Source organism: Gallinula chloropus (assembly GCF_964237585.1).
Source record: "Gallinula chloropus genome assembly, chromosome: 4".
NCBI lineage: Eukaryota > Metazoa > Chordata > Aves > Gruiformes > Rallidae > Gallinula > Gallinula chloropus.
The window spans coordinates 33,046,492-33,069,819 of NC_140088.1; the positions used below are offsets into that span (position 1 = coordinate 33,046,492).

A 23,328-nucleotide genomic window follows, 5' to 3' on the forward strand; every position below is an offset into this window, starting at 1 on the left:
TTATTTCTTGCTATTATTCCTCCTTTACCAGCGCATAACCCAAATAGTTATGAGCCATGCTTCTTTTCCACTACATCAATACAGATAGCGACCAATTTAAATACATTCACATTCATTACAAACCAACCCTATCGAAGTGATATGAAATCACTGAAATTTCACAATTGTGCACAAATTAAGATCAAGCTCTGTAGCTAATTACAGTTACATCAGTTTTCCCAAACTGCAACAGAAGTCAGAGTTGAAACACCGAGTTGCAGATATGACTCATTTCTTCACAAAACACTTTCCATTACAATATCTCACCAATTGGACTTTAAATAAATAATCACTTGTGTACCTTGCATCTCTAGTTTAATCTAAATCCCAATGAAACTGTGAATGCTAAGAAAATAAAAAGCATCAGAAATTAATTTGTGGACCATTGCTGCTCCTCTGTTACACACTTTGTTCCTGTAACAATGAGAAGAATGTACGTCTGAATTACAGATATGCATTATGAAGGTTAATGTAGCATATTGAAGGGAGGTGAATATTCTCAAATAGATTAATGTAAAAAGCTAACATTTGTGATAAACATACATAATTTTCTGGGAGAAGGGAAAGCTTAGCAAAAAGGAACTAAAATTATAGTGAAATTGTGCAACTGTTGGCTCTACAATCTGAGCAAGGAAATTACTGGTTTAGGCCCTTTGCAAATAAATGTTCTACTTAAAGGTAGTTCCTGCACTCAAAGTGCCTTCATTCAAAAACCTTCTCTTGTGATTAACAAGACCCCGTATGTCAGGGATACCCACATATCTAGATTTTGTAGCTTGTTAATAGCCTAAAAATTATTTTTTTTGACAGATACTTCAAAACCTTTCAAAATATTACTCTAGTTTCCTTTTTTTCACAGCAAATTTTCCAACAAACGATCATTACTCCAAATCTCGCATGTGCAGTAGCAAGAGAAAGTCTCCAACTGTTATTTTGCTTTCCAAAAGTGACTGTTCGAAGTATTGCCTATACCTATCTCAATTATTAGCACTCAGGAAAGGGCTGGAAAAGTACTTTGTTGTAATTTTAAACCTCAATTAACATAAAATTATAATTCTTAAATTTGAGATTTAAAGTATTTTTCCATCTTTTAAAAGTAGCCAACCTTGCTCTCACATTCAAAGGCATCTGTACAGGAACAAGTAGCTAACAAAAAGCTTCAAACCATGCATAATCCAATGAAGAGAAGGCTGTTTATGATCTCCTTCATGAAGCAGAAAAGCATAAAAAATTCATCTGTCTACTATACAATTTCTTTTAAAAATACATTGAAAGGATCATACAGGAAAACAACTGTGGGTTTTGATGTTCCCAACTTCAAAGTATGGGTTCTCTTATGTCACGGCAGCATGTGAACAGTTCAGAGTGAACAGTCAGACATACATAAACAACATGTGCACACATGAGCAATGAACAAGGCCACTCCTGCTTTCTGGAAGACTTGATGTCTCCTTCACAGTGCTGCTGAGGCAATAAAATAACATTCTCCTGAATTCCCTATTGGCTTTTCCCAAAGAAACAGGAAACATCTCATGCAGTCTGCCTTCTCTTCCAGAGTCAAGTGTAGCTTTTCTCCTTTTTCTTTTAATGGTCTCCAAATCCCATGACCTCTTAGGCAGTGTTTGTGTTCAGTCCCCTGGGCAAACCAACTCCTTATCTGTCAGTCCTCACAACTGTTTTAATACTGCATTTGTTTCAAAAGTTTTCTTGGTTGCTATCCTGCACGAAGGAAATGTTTGTCTCCATTAACTTACTAAGGTCACTAAAACAGACGTGCTGTGTCTGCTGTAGGATTATGCAAGACCCAGAACAAACGCCCAAGTTACAGAAGATGGCTGTGTGGGCTGTCTAAGACTCCACATGTGGCAAATACAAGAATTTGCAACAGAATATGAAAAATTCTTCCCCCTCATGGCTGCTCAAGAGATGGTTGTTCACCTGAAGACCATATTAGCACTACATCTCACATAAATGCAGGTGCCTGATACTTTAAGATCAAACAGCTTCTATTTACTTGGAAAATTAGGATGTGGCTGCCAAAATTAAGAAAACTGAGTTTGCAATCATGACCACTTACACAATATATTGAAGTTGGCCCATTATAAAGATCAGAGACTTCAAAACCAGCATTTTTGCAGGAAACAATGCATGACAAAAGCTGACAATATTCCCACTACTGATCTAAAGAATACAAGATAATTAATAAAGTGCAGGAACAGAAAAATCTTCTTACATAAGAGAGCATTCCCGTTGACACAAATCTACAGTAAAGCAACACGTACAAACAAGTGTTTTGTAACTTCTGCAGACAAGTGACTTCATGCACAAATACACAGTGCATATTACCAAGCCCCCAGGAGAAGATCATCAAAATGATACAGAAGGAAAACCTGTCCTTTGTAGGTTCTGTTTGTACACAACAGCATTTCTTTTTGCCAGAACACAGACGCAATCAGATCCTGTAGCACCCTCTCACGCAGCTGTTCCATCACACTCTATGTAGTGCACACAGATGCTCTGAAGCCTAGGTGTTGCTAAAGTTAAAATTTGGGCAGAAAAAGCCAGCAAACAGAAACCTCTATTGACGTTTCTCTACAATCCATTTGTTTTTGCCAAGCCCACCTCCCCCTAGTTTTCCTCCACACTCTCCCCAGTTCTCTCTCAAGTCTCCAGTGCCTTTCTACATCCTACTGAAGTTACCAGACTGACCTGCGAGCATGACTCAGCTGTAATGACATTAAATTCTAATAAAGGCTCATGCATTTGACAAGGCAGCCTACTTTAACCCCTGCCTCTCACATACACGTGTACAGCAAGCAAACGGAAGTGTGGCTCAATAGTAATTTTTGTGAACTCTGAGTGCAATAATTCATACTTTTATGCTGTTGTTTTTGGAAAGCTACATTTAGTAAGTTATAAAAAGGATCTCTTCCCTTATTTCTATATTGAGAAAGAATCCTAATTGGCCAGAACCAGTCATAAAAATTTAACCATGTTTCTGAAAACACGAGTGCCAAAGGGTAATGCATTGCTAATGGTTGCCAGTGGAATAAATAGCAGTTCTGACGTCAAAACTTTGTTACACTCCAATAACTGGCTCACTTGGGGTTTCAGGTACAGCAAGTTACATGTCAGTTTTAAATAAAGTTATAAAAATAGAATACATGGTGAACCATATTGTCACTATGCAACCTGAAGCCACATGATTTACGTCTAATAAAACGTTAACAAAGGTGATAGATGGTATAAAAATAGTATTTCCTACCTCATAAGATCCTCTTGCTTGGATTTGAGAGGGCAAAACAAGGCAGATATCATTTCTCTTTCATTTTTCAAAAGTAAGCCCAAAACTAGAGTAAGCAATTTTGAGTGAAAGTGACGTTTTTTAAACATTTATAGTACATTCAACCAAAAGACAGTCTAGTAAAATTCAAGTTGTAAAAATGTGCATTGCGATACCCTCTCCAATAAACACCTGAAGTGGGAAGTGGCTTTCCACTGCCTTTCAATACCTTCTACAGCACAGCTGTTTAAAATACTGCCTATACATTTACTTCTGCAAAAGATGCAAATCGTGGGACATGCTTGTCAAACTAGCAGTTTGCAGGTTCGTTGATGCAGCTACTGAGATAATGGACAAAACTGTGGTGAATGTGTGGAGCTTAATACTCAAATCCTTCTAGCTATACCTACACAGAAACAGAGCACAACCTACGGCTGCATCCAGGGAGAAGGTAGAGGACAATGTTCTTAAGAGGAAGAGGACAGAGATAGACTAATCTGAAAGTAAGCTCACAAAACTTATCTAGGGTCCCACATCAATAAGACCACACCATCCAGATCAAACTCCAGGATTAGGCGCTCCTAATATCTTCCTTTCTAAACCTAAAATCTGATCATACAATCCTGTCAAAATAGAACCATTAATAGTAACATTTTCCATTTCGGTCTAGCTGAGGGACCTTCTACAAAAGAAGTCATATCACGTGCAAAAAAAATGAAATTAGCTTAAATATGTTGTTTTGTCAAAATTTTATGTTCATTTAATTGAGCACATCCAAGCAGCTCACAGTTCCAGAGCTGGAACTTCAAGTGTGACATTACTGTGAAATGCAGCTATGAGGAGCATTTGGACAGAGGTAAAAGCTGTCCAGCAAGTAAACCCTCTACCCTGTCACCTGGGTACAAAACGTACATTATCCTGGGTATTGCTAAGGAGGAGACTGCTGCTCCCCTTACCCTCACCTTGAGATTGGTCTCCGGAGATGTGCTTTTCAGACATTATCAGATGGGGTCCTTCTCCTTTGGTCAGGTTATAAGCCTCTGAAAACTGCTGCCTCCTAATTGCAGAGATGGTTCAGCTGTGGCTCACAAAGGGCTTAAACTGGGGGAGGCTGTGGGAGGATTGATCTTCCTTGAGTGTACTCTGAACTAGAAGTGAGAAGGAATTGTCCTGCCATTACTCCTCACAGAAGTTGGAAATCCACAGTGCCACCAAAATGGAGTATGGAAGCTGGTCCTTTTCAGAAGGAATTTCCCTGAGATGGTGCTTCCCCTCTTCCCTTTACCAGGCAGCTTTGGCAAAGCCTGTCAACTGTTCATGGAGTCACTAATAAATCTTTCACTTGAATAGCAAATCTTTTTCAACTCAAATAATTTCTGCCTTGAGCACCTTTTCAAGTATCCCTGGAAGAACTGGCATTATTTCAACTTCAGAGATCAGAATGTAAGCTAAGTAATATAAATATTTGTATCATGCATTCAGCAATATACACAAAAACTCTGGTTCACAATTAAAAAATGCTCAAGCTGGTACTAAATAGTAATTAAAATAACAATATTAATATTTAACACCTGTTCCTTTCACTAAGAAAAAGCATCATGACAGTACCAATCTCAAGACAAAAAAAGTAACAGGAAAAAAATGGCCAAAAGGAAGGAATTCTTACATATTATCATGAGTACCTACTGTGTCAAAACCAGCTCATTACATATACTTCAACATTTTCATTGCTGAGTTGCTTATTCCATTTTCAGTACTTGATCCTAAGTAGAAGAAAGGTACTGGAAGGAAAAATTGTCACCAAGCACCTTTTAAATAGTGAATTATAACCTATTTATATATTGCAAGCATGTTTTTTTTCAGCTGTAAAACAGCCCTAATTTCCCAGTATGTTCTTCCCTCCAGTGAGTAGCAGCAAATGCTAGAAAAAGAACAAAAAGCAACAAGCAACAACTGCCCTTTCAAAGTACAATGGACTATGAACAGTAAATTTCTTTTATAAAGATAGGGCAGCTTTTAATCCTTTCAATAAAAGTGACTTTTGTCTTGCCATATTCATTTAAGTTGTGGCACACAACTTTCTCATGTTGTTTTATTTTCTGACACTGCAGAATAACCATTACACTGCCCAAAACCACAAAACTAGTTTGATTCGCTTTGGCTTCCCCCCTTTCCCCCCACAATCAGCAGTTGTGCTTGTCTAGGCTGACAAAGGGAAATTCATCCCAAGGGGGAACAAGTGTTTCAGGCACAGGTTTCTATGAAGAACAACAGCCAGAGTGGGGCAGGACCATCTAAGACTGAGCTTGTTGAGGGCAATGGTGAAGCAATGAACATTTGCTGCCTTAGCTATGTCCCCATTTTTGTTAGTATCTCTTATCTTCTGCTGCACTGAGATTTCTACCTTTTGTCTTCCCACTGGGGAAATACAAGTTTAAACCCTTTCCTGTATGACAGAAGTGGCAAAAAATCCCATCACTATGAATAACACTCCAAATTCTTCATTTGTTCTAAAGCCATAAAAGAATTACCATAAGAGGGCAGAGAAGAGAGCTCTAGAGAAGCACATGGGCAGGAAAGACCTTGGTCCCCTCAGCCTTGATAGTTTCTGTTCCTCCAAAGGACTGAGCAGACAGCTCTACACAGCACACCTCCTTCCACGGCCCAATTACTTGCATCTTTTACGACACCGTATGATGTTCTCTTGACATCACTATATGTAGCCCAGCAAGGAAGTTATACTTCCGCTTCTTGTAAACAACATAGCACTCAAAAGTCAGTTTGACAACGCCAGTCAATTCTTTCAACTCTTCCCAAGTAGTTTCCAACAAAAGCCAAAGAAAGCGTGTAATAACTTGGGACAATCCTTGATTTATCACTGCAAGGCAAAGACTCATCATCACAAAAATGTATCTTAAAATTCTAGATGACTCCATGAATTCGACTATAAGCAAAAACAAGCAATATAAAAATTGACAGAAAATCAACATCCCAAATTAAGAGACATTCCCTCTCCAAACTGTTCCACTTCAGTACAAGTTCAAGCAAAGACCTTATGCAACTATTTCATCTTCTGGTTAGTACAGAAGCTTCTTCAACATAAAGCAGGTTTATTTCTAATATACTAAAAAAGAAAACCTTGCCAAAAAGTCTGTAAGAGGTCACAAAATCCTGCATGTAATATGCAAACACTTCCAACTTCGCCAGGGGATACATGCTTAGTTTTCTACCACAAATGTAAGAATTCTTTCACATACAGCAGTGGATCACCTCAGATTAATAACAACTTTTAACTATAAATATCATCAATGGTATGAGATTTATATATGGGAATAGTATTAGATTTATGGATGGGAGGCATTCCTCCCCATTCCTCCCATTGTTTCTTTTCTCTTTAATGGAACTCAAAATTTAAGTAAACATCACAGGTGCCAATCATACAATTTCCAAAGAGAAACAAAAAAGTGCCTTATTGATTTTGAGACCTTCACTTTGCTTTCAAATTTGGTTGGTTTTAGTAGTTTTTTTGGGGGTTGTGGTAGTTTCTTTATACCTACAAAACATAGGAACTTTAATTGCAATTCTAAAAATTTTATATCTAAGAGACCTTCCCCAAACATGAAAAAAGGCTATTAATTTTGTTAATAATGCAACAGCATTTCATTATGTTATCACTCTAGCTTTAAGACAAAACTTTTATTTTACAAAGTCCATCCCACATGATTAATCCCCCTAATGATTTTTATATTTTTTCAGGTAAAAAAATATTCTTTAAAGAAAACATTGACTGAGTTTTCCATAAATCAACACATTCTCACTATCAATGCATACATTTAATTATAAATGTATTTTAGTCTTAACAGTCGAACAGAATGGAGACATACAAACCTTTGTATGCATTTTAGAGTCCCTAATTTCCTACTTTTAGGATGAAGTAGGTAACCAAAATTGTATACTCACAGATATCAGAGCTCTGACAATATATACCCCTAACATTCCGTGATCCTGTGTAATATATAAAAATAAATGTGTAACTCACATTTCTATAATACTTCAGGATAGATGACAGTCATTACCCATAGAACTTCGTATATTCAATTTCAGTATTTTGCTTAAGCTTCTTTACAAGGCCATAATTCTTTACATCTTTTATGTAACCGCTTCTAATGCTATACAAAGAAAGGGAGAAAGACGTCTGACCCAATTATAAGTAGGATACAGGCAAGACAGTAACTAAATGTAAAGGGTAATCCCACTGATTTCTTGCTTCCTCACTAGGGAGGAAGCATATTTAAAGAGATAGGGGGCAGAAAAAGATAGTATGAAAAGTTATAAAGGATTGTTTTAAATTAAATCCGTGTCTGTCTAGGCAACCTATTCCATGTTTCAGTTTTTATTTTTGTCTGTATTTGATGCTCTGAGCAAAAATAATACTACAATCTCCATTAAATGCTTATAAGGTAATTATATTCTCAAGCATAGGTTTTATGAAGTTTTAGCACTGCAACTTCAGAAGACTTTAAAGGAAAAAAAACATACTATCTATAGCACACAGTGTTTTTGTAACCAAGAAATATTATTAAAAAAAAAATACTTTTTTCTGCTTTACCACTCAATGCTAGTACCCAGACACAGAGAATAATTAGCAGTTCCTTATAATGCAAACAAGATGGCAGATCAGAACTTGGTGAAGAAATGAAGACTTAGCAGTACCCTCCCTCCTTGCAACATATTCATCACTTATACAGAAAGGATCAAATTGGAACAACTACTTGAAAGATCAAGTTTCAAGAAAACTGAGAAAGGTTAACTTCAGATTCAGATGAAGAAATCAAGTGGCCAGACTAGAAAGACAGACTAAGTACTCAGGCAATGAAAGCAGACTTTGATTAATAAGTTTGACATAAAATTCAGTTTTCTGCATCATGCTTTCTCTGTAATTGCTTGTGTTGTCGAAATCTCTATTATGCCCTAATTTTGTAAGACATAGTTTTCTTCAGCAGGTGAAGTCTAGCTATTCCATTTTTAAGTGTCTCCCAATTATTTTCAAAGCAACATACTCCCCATGCAAGTTAAGGCCCTCAAGGACTTAAAGTCTGATTTGAGTCTGCTGATGTGAAAGCTGGTATGAGGAAATAATGTTTTCTTAGCAAGCAAGAGGAAAATAAGGGAAGATATTCTTGATTTGTTGAACTTCAGACTGAAACTCTTGAACAAAAACTATGATTGACAACCACATTATTCTTCTGATAGACAGCACAAAAAAAAGGTACAATTTTGTTTGTACTGAAAATCAGTGCATGATTCTGGTGTAAATTAATCTAGGACCACTGAAACCACATATATACACAGTAATAAGCCTATGTTTAACTCTCCTTTCCCAAACCTCAATAAACACAAAGTGCAACAGACTATTACACAAGTTTATCCACGAGGGATAAAGACAACACAACAATGAAAACGCCTATTGGAAACGGCTGGAAAGCATTCATTTTATAATTATGAGCCATAGCAGAGGCAAAGAACAGAACAAACTTTGCTATCAAAGTTACTGTTGGCTTCCCTCAGAGAGAAATAGGATGAGCCAATCTAGCTAAGAAAAACCCATTTTATTCCTAACTATATTCAGCATTCTTGCATAACACCAGGAGAATGCAGCTTTACTTTGTGACACATTCACTTAATACAAAACCAAACTAGTCAACATATCCAAAACGTACCATTTGAAACATATTTTTGCTAGGAAGTCACATCATGCATCATCATGATAGCACCAGAATATGATGTGATGTTATCATATAAACTCCATACCCTTTTAAGTACTAACTGTAACATGCAAGCTTTAATAGACATTTTCCATTTGTTTAGCATGCTGCACAACATGCATCACATGAACAATTTATGTACCTTCTGCTTGAGCCACAAGAACAATTCTAGAAAAATGATTGCAACTACAGGACATTTTGCTACTATATTTTCAGCTTCTTTCCAGCTCTCAAGTAAAAAAAATAAAAACAAGATACTTAGTGGTTTAGCATTTAAATCATCCAGTCTTTCAATAATTGTATAGACTTCAGAGACTTTTAAAATTAATCAGAATATGTATTTCCAGAAAAAAGTCTGAAGAAATCACATTAACTTCAGTCCAGTGTAGGAATTAAAATAGCTGTAATTTTCACCCATAGGCTTTCCAATGTTTAGTTCAAGAACATGAAGCCACTTGTACTGTATCACCTAAAGAAAAGGAAATTCAAATCGCTTGCAGCACTGTGGATCAAGAGTCTCACACCGGAGCCCTTATAAAAGGCTGGTGATAGACTTAAAGTTACCTACACTGTCTAAACTTTCAGGCCAAAAGACGTAAGTATTATAAGAGCCTGCAGAAGCAGGGAAGTAAACTCAATGCCAACTGCAAAATTCAACATTTATAATGAAATTATTTAAGTACTACTGTATGGAATATGTGAGGAAAATTATGGAGCAAGAAGAGTTTGTCAACATATAAGCAAGTGCAATCAAGTACCTTGGAAAAGACGGGAGTTTAAAAAAAAATATCCTGCTATTTCACATTCAATAATGTTTCTTCTCTTTAAAAGGCACTAGGTGTCATTAGATAAATGCTTATAAAAGACTTAATCTTATCTGAAAGGATCCTGAGGTTTATATTGAACATAAAACCAGCACAAGAAACCATACTCTTTAGACAGAAACCTTCAATAAGGCCTTGGAAATGGCTGGGTTTGTTGTTCTTTTAGTTCTGTAATAATTTAAGATAGAATATATTCACGCTGCAATGGCAACCTCCAGAGAGGCTTATAACAGATTTTTTTTTTTAACATAACGTAACATTTTTTCATGTTAAGACTGATATCCACTTGAACATTATTGAGAAAGAGATATACAACATTTGATAAATTGAGTAATCACTGCATTAAATATAAAGAGGAAAGTTTAGGTTCTACATAAAATTACAACAGAAAAATCATTATGTGAATTGGTTCTTTGCATTTCTTACAATAAAACAATTTTTTATACTATCAAGTGCAATCAATAAAATAATACTTATTTTGACTTCTATAATTTATTTTCTTTGTTCATCAGCATCAATTGAACTACAGGCTCCTGCCGTTTGTTGTCCTGGTCGATTTTAAGCCCTTAGGTGACTTGTTAGCAAATGATTTGGAAATAAAAAGTGACGCAAAAAGCTGCGTAAATCCTTATTAATCGTTAACTCACTCTACTTTCAAGCCACCTGCAGTACCTCTTAAAGTTGATTATGGGACAAAGACGTCAGAAAGCCAAAACACTGAGAACATTCTGGTTCTAGTTAAAAGGTGCACATTTTTTCATATAAAGCTATATTGAAATTGTCATTCGAGCCTAAAATATTCAAAGAGTTTGACTAAAGCCTTTTAGAGATGTGTTAAACCTTTAACAGGATGCAGATTGAGCACTGTGGCAGGAAAGAACAAAGAATCTCTCACAGAAGATTTTATTTTTAAAACTGTAAATTACGAAAACTGCAGTAGTTTAAGAACTTATTCTCATCCTAAATGAAGCTGACTTAAAAAAAATCCCCCAAAACTTCAAAGAAAAAAGCTCTGAGAATTTGCTGTTGGAAAAGATAATTTTACACTTATCGTAAGGTTGCTTAATATTTACTGCATAGATTTAGGTTATTCTTTTAAACATGGACATATTCAAAACAGTTCCAAGTAAGTCATGATTCGAGGATTTGTCAGCATTTAAAGATCACAACTTAGACAATATTTATAAAAGAAATAGAAAGAAATAGACATGAGTCCAGCTTCACATCCAACAAGTATAACATTCTCTGTTGAGTTTAAGCAAATATGTCCATGACACTGTTGACTTAAACTAATCTTAAGAGATCATTTTAGTAATTGATGTGCTATGCAAGTTACAGTATTTCTCCTCTGCAATAGCTTTGTAAGATAATTACAAGTCATATCGGGCAAGTGCATTTTAAACTTTACAGTAATAATTATTAAAAATTACATTAATTTCATGAATTCTATGAATGAAAAATACAATTATACTCTTTGTGAAATTGTTCAGAAATAGTCTGTCACATATTTATTATGATACAGTCTGAATCCTCACATTTAATTGCTTTCTGGGAATCTATGCTCTTACAATATGTTTTCCTGTAAGGAAAAGAAAAAAAAGAGACAATACCAAATGTAGAACTACATGAAAATTGGATGACAGTTGCATGTCTTGAACTTTCTTTCTTTTCATAAGAAAGTTCTGTGCCAGCTCCACACAATGTCAAGAGCAACACATGTAGTAAACTACAAATACCCATTCCAACAAATTACAGAATTGGTAAAAACCTTTGGGAATCACAAGCAGGTATTTCACCAATATTTGATTTGACGAATCTCAGCTCCTGAGACAGCCAGACATGGTCACATATATCAGTTGCACGTGCACTACATTAAGGATGACATATATTTGAAAGTGTCATTAGAACTGGATGATGTTACGATGCCACTCTATCAGCTTTAAGCCAAAAAAAGCCAATGCCACAATAAAAATAAAAACAAACTGGGCAGGATTGTCCACAGAACTGCAGGCTGGCAGACCTCACCTTCATTATTATAAAACAAGTCATCATGGGAACTCCACCCAGCACATGAAGAGCAAGATTAGAAAAGCCAACAGATTCACTGAAGAGAAAATACTGACCAACTTGATTGCTTTCTAAGGCAAAGTAATTGACTCTATAGATAACAGGGAAGCAGTGGATTTAATTTGATTTTAATACAGCTTTTGATTTTTTCCTCTATTATCTTGGTAGTGAACATCAAAGGCACAAACTGAATGTACACACAAAAAGCTGAATTCAAAGCCTGTTGGAACAATGGATCAACATGTGACTTGCACCTGGAAGTCTAATGGGAGAGAAGAGCTTCCTACCAGACAGAAAGCCCTGTCAAACCTGCCAGAAGAAAATAATTTTGGGTTGAAAGCTTAAGTAGGGTTCAGTGATTCACGTGTATGCTACATACCTGGCTGCAAAATGGGTAAACACATATTTATGTACCATAACGGTATTAAGCATTAATGTATTTCTAATAAACTTGCAACACAATCATTGAGAAGCTTCCAGATTGGCACCCAAATATTGACTTTTGTTACTGTAATTATGACTAGAGGACAATTTTAGTTTTGCATACTTCTTTCTCATTGTTCAATATCTTACGAACTACGATAATTAAAAATAGAAACACCTTCCTTTGAAAACATGAAATTCCCTTGATTATACAATGAGATTCGGTTCTTGTTTCTAGCTGCAGTAAGAAAAAGGTCTTTCAGCCATGAAATCACTGCACAGAAAACTAAGTATAGAATTTTAAAAAGTTTTTAAAATTCAGTAGAATTTTGTTTTATTCATAGTTCTTGCTGCAATATATCTGAATTTATAATAAACTAATTTCTCAATTCATGGAAAACGACATAATATCAAAAGCCTACAGCAGCTTCTTTTCCAGTCCATTTGCTATCTGCAAATACACAAAGAGAAATCCAAGATTTCCTTTGGACAGTACTTTAATGCCCTATCCATCAGGTATGGGACCATGCTAAACGAAGGAACAGATGAGACCAAGTATATCACTATCTTCCATACCTGGTGCTTATTCTATGTTGCCCACAAATGTGTAGTATGCCAGATGCCTGGGAATGGCAATATGGGAATTCCATATCAGAAGAGTGATATGAGACATCTGATCTATTTTGTACTATAAAGAAATAGTCAATAGTGGTCAATAGTTTCACAACTGGTCTCATTATCATCAGCCGTTGTAGTTAGTGTCATTATGAATTAATTTGAATGTTGACAGGTTGTTTCTGAAGGCAAAAGAGAAAAATACTTCAATTCCGCATAAATCTAAAATTTTCCATGATACTATGTTCTTTATACTCTTTCAGCCAGTATCCACAATCCTCTAAAAAATTTCCCTTTGTGAAATGAACTTTCCTGCAGCATTTTCACAAAGTGACAGTGCTAGTTAGTCAAAATGGACACATAGTCAAAATGGTCCTGCTAGTTGAAGTAATACACTGCACACTCAATTCTGTTGTGACACAGATGTTGTTTTTAAATATGAAAAAGTACTAGCATAGTTTCTTGTTTTCTAATCATTTCATTAGCATTAGTTCTTGGATTAAATATTACTAAATGACAGCAGGTTGTACCTTAATGTTAAGTGCTAACATCCATTTCAATTGACAAAGGCAGACGGCAGGATGGGTTGAATTTGGGCAAGCACACTCTTCTGCTCCATACTTGGTCACACATCACTCCACCTTATCCCAGACTGTACTGCAAGGAGTCAATTTGCTCAGTCAATTAAATGGGATTTTTCCCCTGTCTTTTGCAGTAACTCACTCTCTCCATTAGGAACAGCTAGTAGTTACGAATGAAATGAAGGAGGGTGAGCTACTACCTTAAACTGATGGGAAATACGGTAACACACAGCCCAAGTCTTAGGAAAGGGTGGGAAGAAAAAATACGAAAGTTAATTAGGCCTTTCCTTGTAACGGAAAAGTTGTCTTTTGAACAGGTGCTCTGCCAGTTTTCCAGAAAATAAGTCTTAGCCTCTTTCAAAAGGCAAAAGTGTACGTTTTCAGGTCTCCATGCAAGCATTGGAATAAAAAAAAAAAAAAGAAAAGAAAGAAATAGCAGTGCATTCCCAAAGGTAAGGATGCAATGGCTGGGGGAAAGGAGTGCTCAGCAGCCTCTAACTTCTCATGAGTAGTTTAAGGTTGTATTGTAAACAAGACCAATATTACAGATTTTTTTTCTGCTGTTGAGACATGACATTTGTATTGTTTCTTACAAATTTGCACACAGCAACAGTTAAGGTCACTTACAAGTCCATGTTGGTTTCCACCACTTGCACCATTCAATGGTTATAAGGTCACTTCCGTTTCAAGTTACACACTTTCTCCACTTATGTTTTAGACAGAAATTCTATAAAGCCTCTGCACCCAAATCTTTGCTGCTTGACCAAGCTAAGTTGCTGTATTTTTTTGGCATACAAATACAAACCCAGCAATTAACTGTCTGATTGTGTTTTCAGTCCTTTGAATATTCTGCACAACGCTTGGCACAGCTGAGTCACAAAGGCCAAAACTGAATTAAAATGCAAATGATGTTTATTATTACGACAAGAAAAAATAGAATTACATAGTCAAACTCAAAGTAATTCATCTTTATGGTCTATGTCACTTATACGCATAATCCTAATGTATGTATGATAAGAATAATAGTATTTGAAGTACAATGACTCAATCAGGAAAATAATCTACTACTTCCCTCTATGTTTGTGTGTTTCATAGTTAAGTGCAAAGCTCAAAACTGATAAAAAGATGTGTTGACAAATATTTTGATTTAGCTACCTGTTTTCCTTTTTATCACTTTGAAGAAATAAAATTATGAATCAGACTGTAAGCTTTTTTGGTTTAATTTTGTTATTTAGAAAATGACATGTTTAGCTTAAATACTAATCAGTCTTGACCTTGTCTTTATAAGTGACAGGCAGCTTTTTTCAATGTATTTATATCATCTCCACCTTCATAGGAAAACACTGGAATCTTCCACTCAAAGATAATGATCTATGTATAGATGAAATGTACTTTTGCCTTTGTCTGATACAAGAAGGAATATTTCAATACAGTTTATGTCCTCTTGTTTTGTGCAGAGTGCCTCAATGCTTCTTATTGTACCCGTGATCAAAAATAAGCTAAATCTAAATATGTCTTATGACATATCACAAATAGCTCACTAAAACACTGAGAAACATGAAGATGCCATCTTCTCAATAGGACAAAAAGATCTGTAGACCAGAAGCTACTGGGTACAAAAAAACTTCAGATTAGAACCTATGTTCTCTTCCCTTTCTCCCTGTCATTGAAAAAAGCAGCACCTTGAGCTTTGCTGTTATAAAAAATATAAAATTGAAAGTACTCTATCAGTTTCCTTTAAATAGTGCTAATTGATTTTCTAAACACACTTCCTTCTTTCTTTAATGAAAATGTATCCAAAAATCAATTTTTCAGCTACCAAAAAACCACTTTAAACATTTAAAAAAGGTATTTCTAAATTGTTTGACACATTTTAAAATGTTTTAAATAGAATTTAACAAACAAAACATTTTACAGGTATGTTAGTATTGAAATTGTTACAAGAGTAATATAAAAGCACCTTGTCATCTAAATACCTATAAAATTTCCTCATCAAAACCACAAAGATAGAGAACTGGCTGAAAGGAGAAGTTGCTGTCTCCTTTACGGCTCATCTAAGTTCAATAATTATTTGCACATTATAATTATTTACTTCAAAAAATAAAGACACATGTTCCTTTTAGAAAAGATTGCAACCCAAATTAAGCTTCCCAGAATTGTCCTCAGAAACACTCTGCATGGACGAGCTGTAACATTAAACTTTAAAAACATTTGGAACACTTTTATAGCACACTGATATAGATGAGTTAAAATATTATATAATGGACATATCTGCAACTACTGCTGGTGAAAGTAACACTTGACACTGTATTCTACATGAAGTTGAGCTAGTGGGTATATGTAACATCTTTAAAAATAAATTAAGGATCTGAAAAGAAACTCAAATCATCTACATCCAGCTCCACATCCTTCAACAATACCTGGAGGAGGGGTTGGTTTGTTTTAAATTACTTCAGAAGCCTATCAGCCCTCTTCATCAACTTCAGAAATAAATGTCCTCTCATTCTGCAGGAACACTTACTTTATAGTATTCCTAGAAACACGGATGAAAGACTGTGATGAAAGAAAGCCAACCTTCTACAGGATGTTTGTTTCTTGATCACTACCCGTGGTCTAAAAGGTGTTGTGTCTCTAGCTAGAAAGTATAATTCTGTATGTCTAAAGATATCTAAGATGATTCAGATGCATGTGTAGACGACCACACTGACTGACCTGACCTAGCAGTATCTAGAACAGAGCATGAAAGTGAATAGAGGAAAGCAAGAATAACTCAAGCAGAATTGCATCCTGTACACTTTGGATGAGGATCCACCCAGCAGGAACTTTGAATGAGATGACAATATGATGCATCTCTCTGTTTTAATTTATATTCTGTAACTAATATAAACCAACATAAGACACTGTTCACATGGGCTATGGCTCCAGGGGGCACTCGAGGATACTCACTATTGCCTGCTAGAGAACAGTCTGCACAAATTTACCATTTAATGTTCCGTCACTACAGCACAGTAACATCAGAAAGCAAATGCGTTTCGGAACCCTATTGTGCCTTTGAAAAATTCAAGATGATCCACTCACATCAGGTTACAATCTACAGCCTAAAATTATTCCTACTGGAGCTCCCTGAAGCATGAGGTTGGACTAGATGGCATCTTAAGATCCCTTCCAGTGGGAATGACTTTGATATTGTGAGAAATTGCCTGAACCAAAATTACTATACAAATTATTGGATAATTTACCAATTATTCACAACAAACCAATTTTCACATAATATTGAAATGTAAAGTGACTCAGTAATAGTACAGAAAATCATGAAAATAAGCAGTCTATTGCTATAAACCTAATGCTTGCAAAACCTTCTTTCAAAACTTCAAATTGGTCAACATCTCCAAGATTTTTCCTACTAGAATAACATGAAGATGGAGTTTATCTTACAACTACTGAGATCAAAATGGCAGCAATTTGTTTTCCTTTACAAGGAACACATTTTAAAGGGCTGTCCTGACTCATCTGACTGGAAATTGCATTAAAGCTAGCACTGGGATATGAGATGTTCTGTATGAAAACGATGACAAAATCCCAAATTTATGATATAACATTGAAAATAATTTAAATGATATAACCACCAGGTAATTCTGCCAAAATAAAAAAAAATATAAGTATAGAACTGGCATAAAGAAGATAAATATATTGTCTACAGAATGAGCCTTGATAGACTGATTAGTATTCAATCATTCTCCAAATGTTTCTATTGCTAAATAAAAGCTTCAGTGGGAATGTCAGCATAACCACAGGCCACGAAAATAGTATCATTGTATATAAATACAGAGGGGGTATTTGGGCAACACCATGTTCTTAAAAGACACTTTACTCCTTTAAGATGTAAACAGTGCAAATAAGGACTTCTCTTTTATATAACCAGTATATGAAATTTAAACTCAGCTACTAATGTTGGAAATGGCCTGTAGCCATCCCACCTCAATGCATGAGCTAGGCAGATCTTGCAAGTTAAGTAAGAGTCAGGTCAGGACAGTATTTTGTTGCAACCGAGGCAGAAAATATTAGAGCTCTGAAGTGATTTTGAAAATTTATAGTGTTTAAATTCAGCAGATAGAGAGCTTTTCCTTGTCAATCAGTATTCAAATTTCTGGTATGATACACGGCTAAAAGAATTCTGTGATGGAGATATATGAGATATTGTTTCCACATTCATAAATGCACCAAAGCTTAACATCCCACACCTTGATCCCAAAAAGTTCTGCTCCAGCTTTCCAAAAACACATATTAACCTGTTTCAGCCTATATAAAGCCCAGTCTTTCCTGCCCTCACTATGTAATTTAAGTGAGAGCTGTTCTCTGGCTTCTCATTCATACAGCATTTCACTCCCATCACTGTAAATAAACACCAGTTTTAAGACCCACTGCATAGACAATATTGGCACAGAGAACAACTCTGGTTAGGACAGCATTCAGCCTTTCCCATACATATGGATGCACTGGCAACTCCCACAGTCACGCAGGTGCCAGCTCTGTAAGGTACAGTGTACAAGCTTTTTCACCTCTGTAAAAGAATAAACCATCTGGAATCCAAATCTGACCAAATTGCCACAGCAGAACACCACTGTGTCAAAAGCTATCCTTCAGATAGCCTACTGGACAGCTTGCTTGTTCTAGAAACAATTATCACTTCAAAGAATTCATAAACTTCCTTTCCCTTAGGCTTTCCAGCAGCACTCCCACAATAAAGGAAAACAGGACTTAAGAGATACTACTGAAACCGCAGGGGGAAGATCTTAAGATATTTAGAGAAACTGTTGCATTCAACTCCTTCAGTCTTCTCAAGCTTCAGGTTGACACCTGACTACTGGTTGTCTGCTCAACCAGTATATTCAGATTTGTCAATTTTAATGTTACCACCTTTGTTGCATTCTCCTAGCTACATTTTCCAACTTACTTTTAAGATTGATCTACACTCTGTTTAAAGAAACACTCGGATCTGTGCATCTTTTTCCTTCCATCGTCTTCTCTACAGAGGTTCTGTTTGCCTACCCGGTCTGAAATCATGCTACATTTTGAGGATTGCTTAAGAGGTGTTCATATATCTGACTATTTCCACATGAAAGGTGCTCTGTTTAGGCCGAACTAATGCATTCTGCTTATAGGAATAGACATACAGATTGAATCTACATAAAGTATTCTCTAGATCGTGCCCTGTGTTATTTTCCATGGGAGACAATCACTTGTCTTTTCCAAATATCCCACATAGGAAAACATAGATAAGACAGAAGAGATAAAGATAGAAAGGATTGGCTATGCTACACAGAAAACACTGCGCTGCTCAGCAACTAACTTCAATGTGTACCTTTGTTCCTTAAATAAAAGCATTTTTGAGAACGGTTAACTTTTCATCCATAGAAGGCATCAGGAACACTTTCGATGCTCACAGGATACTAAGAATTACACAGCACATTCCTGTTCTAAATCATTACTTGTTACTGATCTCTATCGTTACTTGTAAAAGGACTTAACTACAAAATTTTTTTCTGTTTTCATTTTAGTTATTAGGAGTGGATTGAGTCTGGCTGAGATAGAGTTCATTTTCCCCCTCACCACTTGTGATCGGCCACCAGCTGGATGTAACTCCATTTGTCACAACTCTTTGGGCCCAGACATCAAGCCAGATTTTTACCCAGCAAAGAGTACACCTGTCCAAGCCATGAGCAACCAGTTTCTCCAGAACTGCGCTGGGAAAGTGTCAAAGGCTTTACTAAATTCCAGGTAAACAACACCCACAGCGTTTCCACAGTTGACAAGGTTTTAGGAAAATACTAACGAGCCAAGTTATAAAAATATGTAAAAAAGGAAGAAAACCAATTGTTAAAAGTAGATTGTTGCATGGGGTTTGTTTGCCAGGGCAACTTGAATTGGGCCAAAATTTGAACCACAAACTAGATGTACCAAAGGATCAGACTGTGTGCGTTAAAACCAGCAAAGGTTTCTAGTCTGAGACATGCACATTTTCGGCACGAGAAAAAAAATTCTATTCTTTGCATTTCCATAAGGGAACATATTTGAGTTTTTTACCCAAGAAAGACCTTTTTGGGGAGCAGAATTAATGACAGAAAGGCACTATTTTAATATAATGGTGTTTAAACATATTTTTAGCGCTCTCAACTGCATTTTTCCATTTTAAATTTAAGGCAACTTATCTATGTTGCCTGCCTTTGAGAGGCAGCCAGATTTTGACATATATGGAGAATTCTCTAGAAAGAAATAAAGCTATATGTAACTGACATATATAGTCCAAGCATCATTATAATGATACCTTGACTGCACACTGTTAATTGTATCTCTTATGCACTACAGTCAAAGGTTAAATAGTAGTCTATATAAACAACATAACACAACAAAAACATCAATATATAATGTACTAACCTATGATTTACAAGCACTTAAAATAAGGCTATTGCAACAGAAAAAAACCCAAACAAAATCATTCTATTTTCCCTAGAACAATACAACGCACAGCTGATTGTTCTATCCCACTTCTTCTGTAAACTTAGTGTAACCTGGAAAGCAATACCCACAAGCACCATCACACTCCAAAAGTACTGTAGAACTACAATAAAATGGTAGTTACATTGTATGAATAATTTTACACTATTTATCCTTACTTTTGGGGCATAATTTCTTATTCTGCTCAGAGAATTACAAAGAACATATTGTCTCCTCTGCGTAGGTTTTGCGTAGGTTTCTCATACTTAAAAGATTGCAACGATATTGGTTAATTGCCAGATTTCAGCCACCTCTCTAACCTCTCCCTTTCAGTGGGCGAGAAAAGGTTTGCTTGTAATATGTATTGCTACTGACTGAATTTTATCTTGTTCTCCCAGATTCTCAGCAGCAATTCCCAAGTTAGAGGCTTCCCCAGAAAGCACGTCAAAGGATTCCCACCCACACACTGAATATCTAACAGGCCCTGACCCATTTTCTCCTTATTAAAGCAGCACTATGTACTTAAAAAAATAAAAATAATAAACAGAGAGGCTTAACGAATGCAAGAACTGCAGTTGGAAGTCTACCCTCTTTAGATTTTAGTACTGACAAAATCACTACCAAGAAGCAGAGAGACATTTAAAATATAAACATCAAATGTCTTTTTCCGCAGTGTTCCCATTCAGTGACTTCTTACTCTGGCTGTCTTTCTGCTAAGTTCAAGGAAGACTTCATTTACTAGTTCTGAATATAGAAGAGTCCCCTAATTTAACCATACTTATCTCCTCTTCCATTCCATGGGCATATTTCTCCAACTTGAGCTTTAATAATCTTAGAACTCAGTGACTTAAAACACACAATGCTTTAAAAAAATAAACCTTATAGTAAATAACAGTCAGAAATACATGATTTTACTATGAGTATTAACATTACCTAAGCAGAATAAGCAATAGCAATTAACACTGAATATTTAGAGTTGAAGTTTTTAATGGTAGGGTGGTATTTACAGCAAACACTACTACAAGACTCAAGATATGATGTGCTGGAATTTATTGACATCCCAATTAAACAGGTACAATTTTCTGGTTTCAGCGTTCTGAAAAATACCAGAAAAGAATAATACAACCTATTTTTAGATTATGACAAATGTCAAGAGAAAAATCAATTGATGTATGACTTTCAATTTACCCATTGCATTCACAATTTCAGACATCGTAGGAATCAGTTTTTCCTGGTTATGGTTGCATAACAGCCTTTCCTCCCCCTTGTGCCATCACCTCCAGAGGAAGTGAAGCACTTCAGCAAGTCAAGTAACCTCTCCTAAAACAGCAATGGTAAACAGAAGAGGTGGAAAAAACCCTAGAACAGAAGAACAATGGAGATGTTTATACTTGTGTGTTGCAGTTCTTCAGCTAGTTAAATCTATATGCTTCGTACAGAAAGGACAGTCCTACATTTTTTCCTCAGCTTGCAGTTGCTGTGGCTCCCTGGTGAACCATGGCACTATTTCACCTGGGAGTAGACCTGACCAGATAAATGTGTCATCTTGGATAAATTTCCTCAGCTTTTGATGCCATTAAAGATTTAAAATAAGTCAGTAAAGTTATGATGAAAGATTACACCCTCTTGAAAAGGAAGACCGGGGTCCCTTCCAACCATTCTATGATTCTAACACAGCACAGAAAATAGACAATAAAACCCCATGATATTAGAGCAACCACCCCTTAATGAATGCTAAAAAGAAAAAATCCATTATGTAAACTCTGTATCTCTTAAGGAAATCCTTTATACTTACAACAGATTTGTAAGCAAACCCCAGCTTTATCTGTTATTTACAAATAATATACTTCCTCCTTGCCTCTTGCAATTTAACAATGCTTTACGAAACGGACTTCCCAGGGAAAGCAGAATGATAATGACCACATATACCATATATCAGCATTCTTTTACCTCACTTTTCAACATAAGCTACTATGAAAAAATATAATTTACCATCTGAAAAAGGAACCATCTGTTATTTCCAATAGGAAAGATGGGAAGGAAAACACCAAAACAACTAAGAATATTGTTTTGTATCTTCCATTATATATTAAAGTGGCAAGTGGTCATCTTTCAGTGATTAAGTTTTTTCTTACCACTACGCTACTTAAGAAACCACCTCATTCTAATGATAATTTGTGTCTGTAAAGGTGAACAACAGCATGTTTGGAGTCTAAGTAACCACATTTATATTTTACAAACAAAAGCAAAAACTAGGAGACCTCTGTTTATCAAGCTGCAGTAAGTTACATCAGCTGTACTACTGTACTGATGAAAATCTTTTCTTTTAGAAAAGGTGACAAATACCTTCTGCACTGCTGCTGTCTTATTGAGGAACAAGGTGTTTCTTTAGTGTCTTCTACAGTTTTCTTCTTATTGGAAAGATTTGCTTTTCCTCATGTAAAAGTTGCTTTGAAGTAATACACCAATGATTTCAACCTGGCACTAAGTGCCCTTTCCTTCCTATTTTCCCTACATTTCCTATGTATTAATTATTTAATATTATTTCATTATTAATTTTGTATCTACATATATTTACTTCTTGGTGAAAATTAAACAATAGCACTTTCTGAAATGCTCATGTTCAATTCTACATATTGCACACATTTGCATGAATACACTCATGGGCTGACAGGAAATTGACTGTTTCTTGAATAAAAGAAGAAAATCATAGAACTAAAAAAACTTCAAATTTGCACACAACAATTGTTCATTTAGCAAATTCAGCACAAAAAAGAAGCATGAGCTTTACAGAAAATTAGCTTATTAAATTGCTTAGTAGTTTCTGAAGCCAGTGGCAAGATATTTAGCAAGCCTAATACTGAGTTACAATTATTTTCTTGGGGTTTATTAATTAAAATAATAATAATCTATTTAAAAGGTATGTTATTCCATCCTTTTTTGTGAAATATTTTCCCCAAGTGTATATTTTATTTGTACATCTCTGCTATCAGGATCATCTTAAAGGAAGCAGAGCACCGGAGTCTTTCAAGTCACTTTTTTAATATAAATTTGGCTACTTAATGCATGCTCAAAATTAGCAGAGTACAGAATATGTATTTAACTCCAAAAACCTTAGAAGAACTTGCATGCAAACACCAATAAATAAATTTAACTGGATCTCCTATTTAACAGGGTACATACAACATATAATGCTATTCTTCCATTAGCCATTTATATATACATATATATATAAA

General features: G+C 35.6%; 1 protein-coding gene across 1 annotated transcript in view; it reads right to left on the reverse strand.

The window, feature by feature from the left end:
* The window catches only part of METTL15 (methyltransferase 15, mitochondrial 12S rRNA N4-cytidine), a 95,801-nt gene that overhangs the window by 34,649 nt on the left and 37,824 nt on the right, over positions 1 to 23,328 (reverse strand). The window lies entirely within an intron of this gene.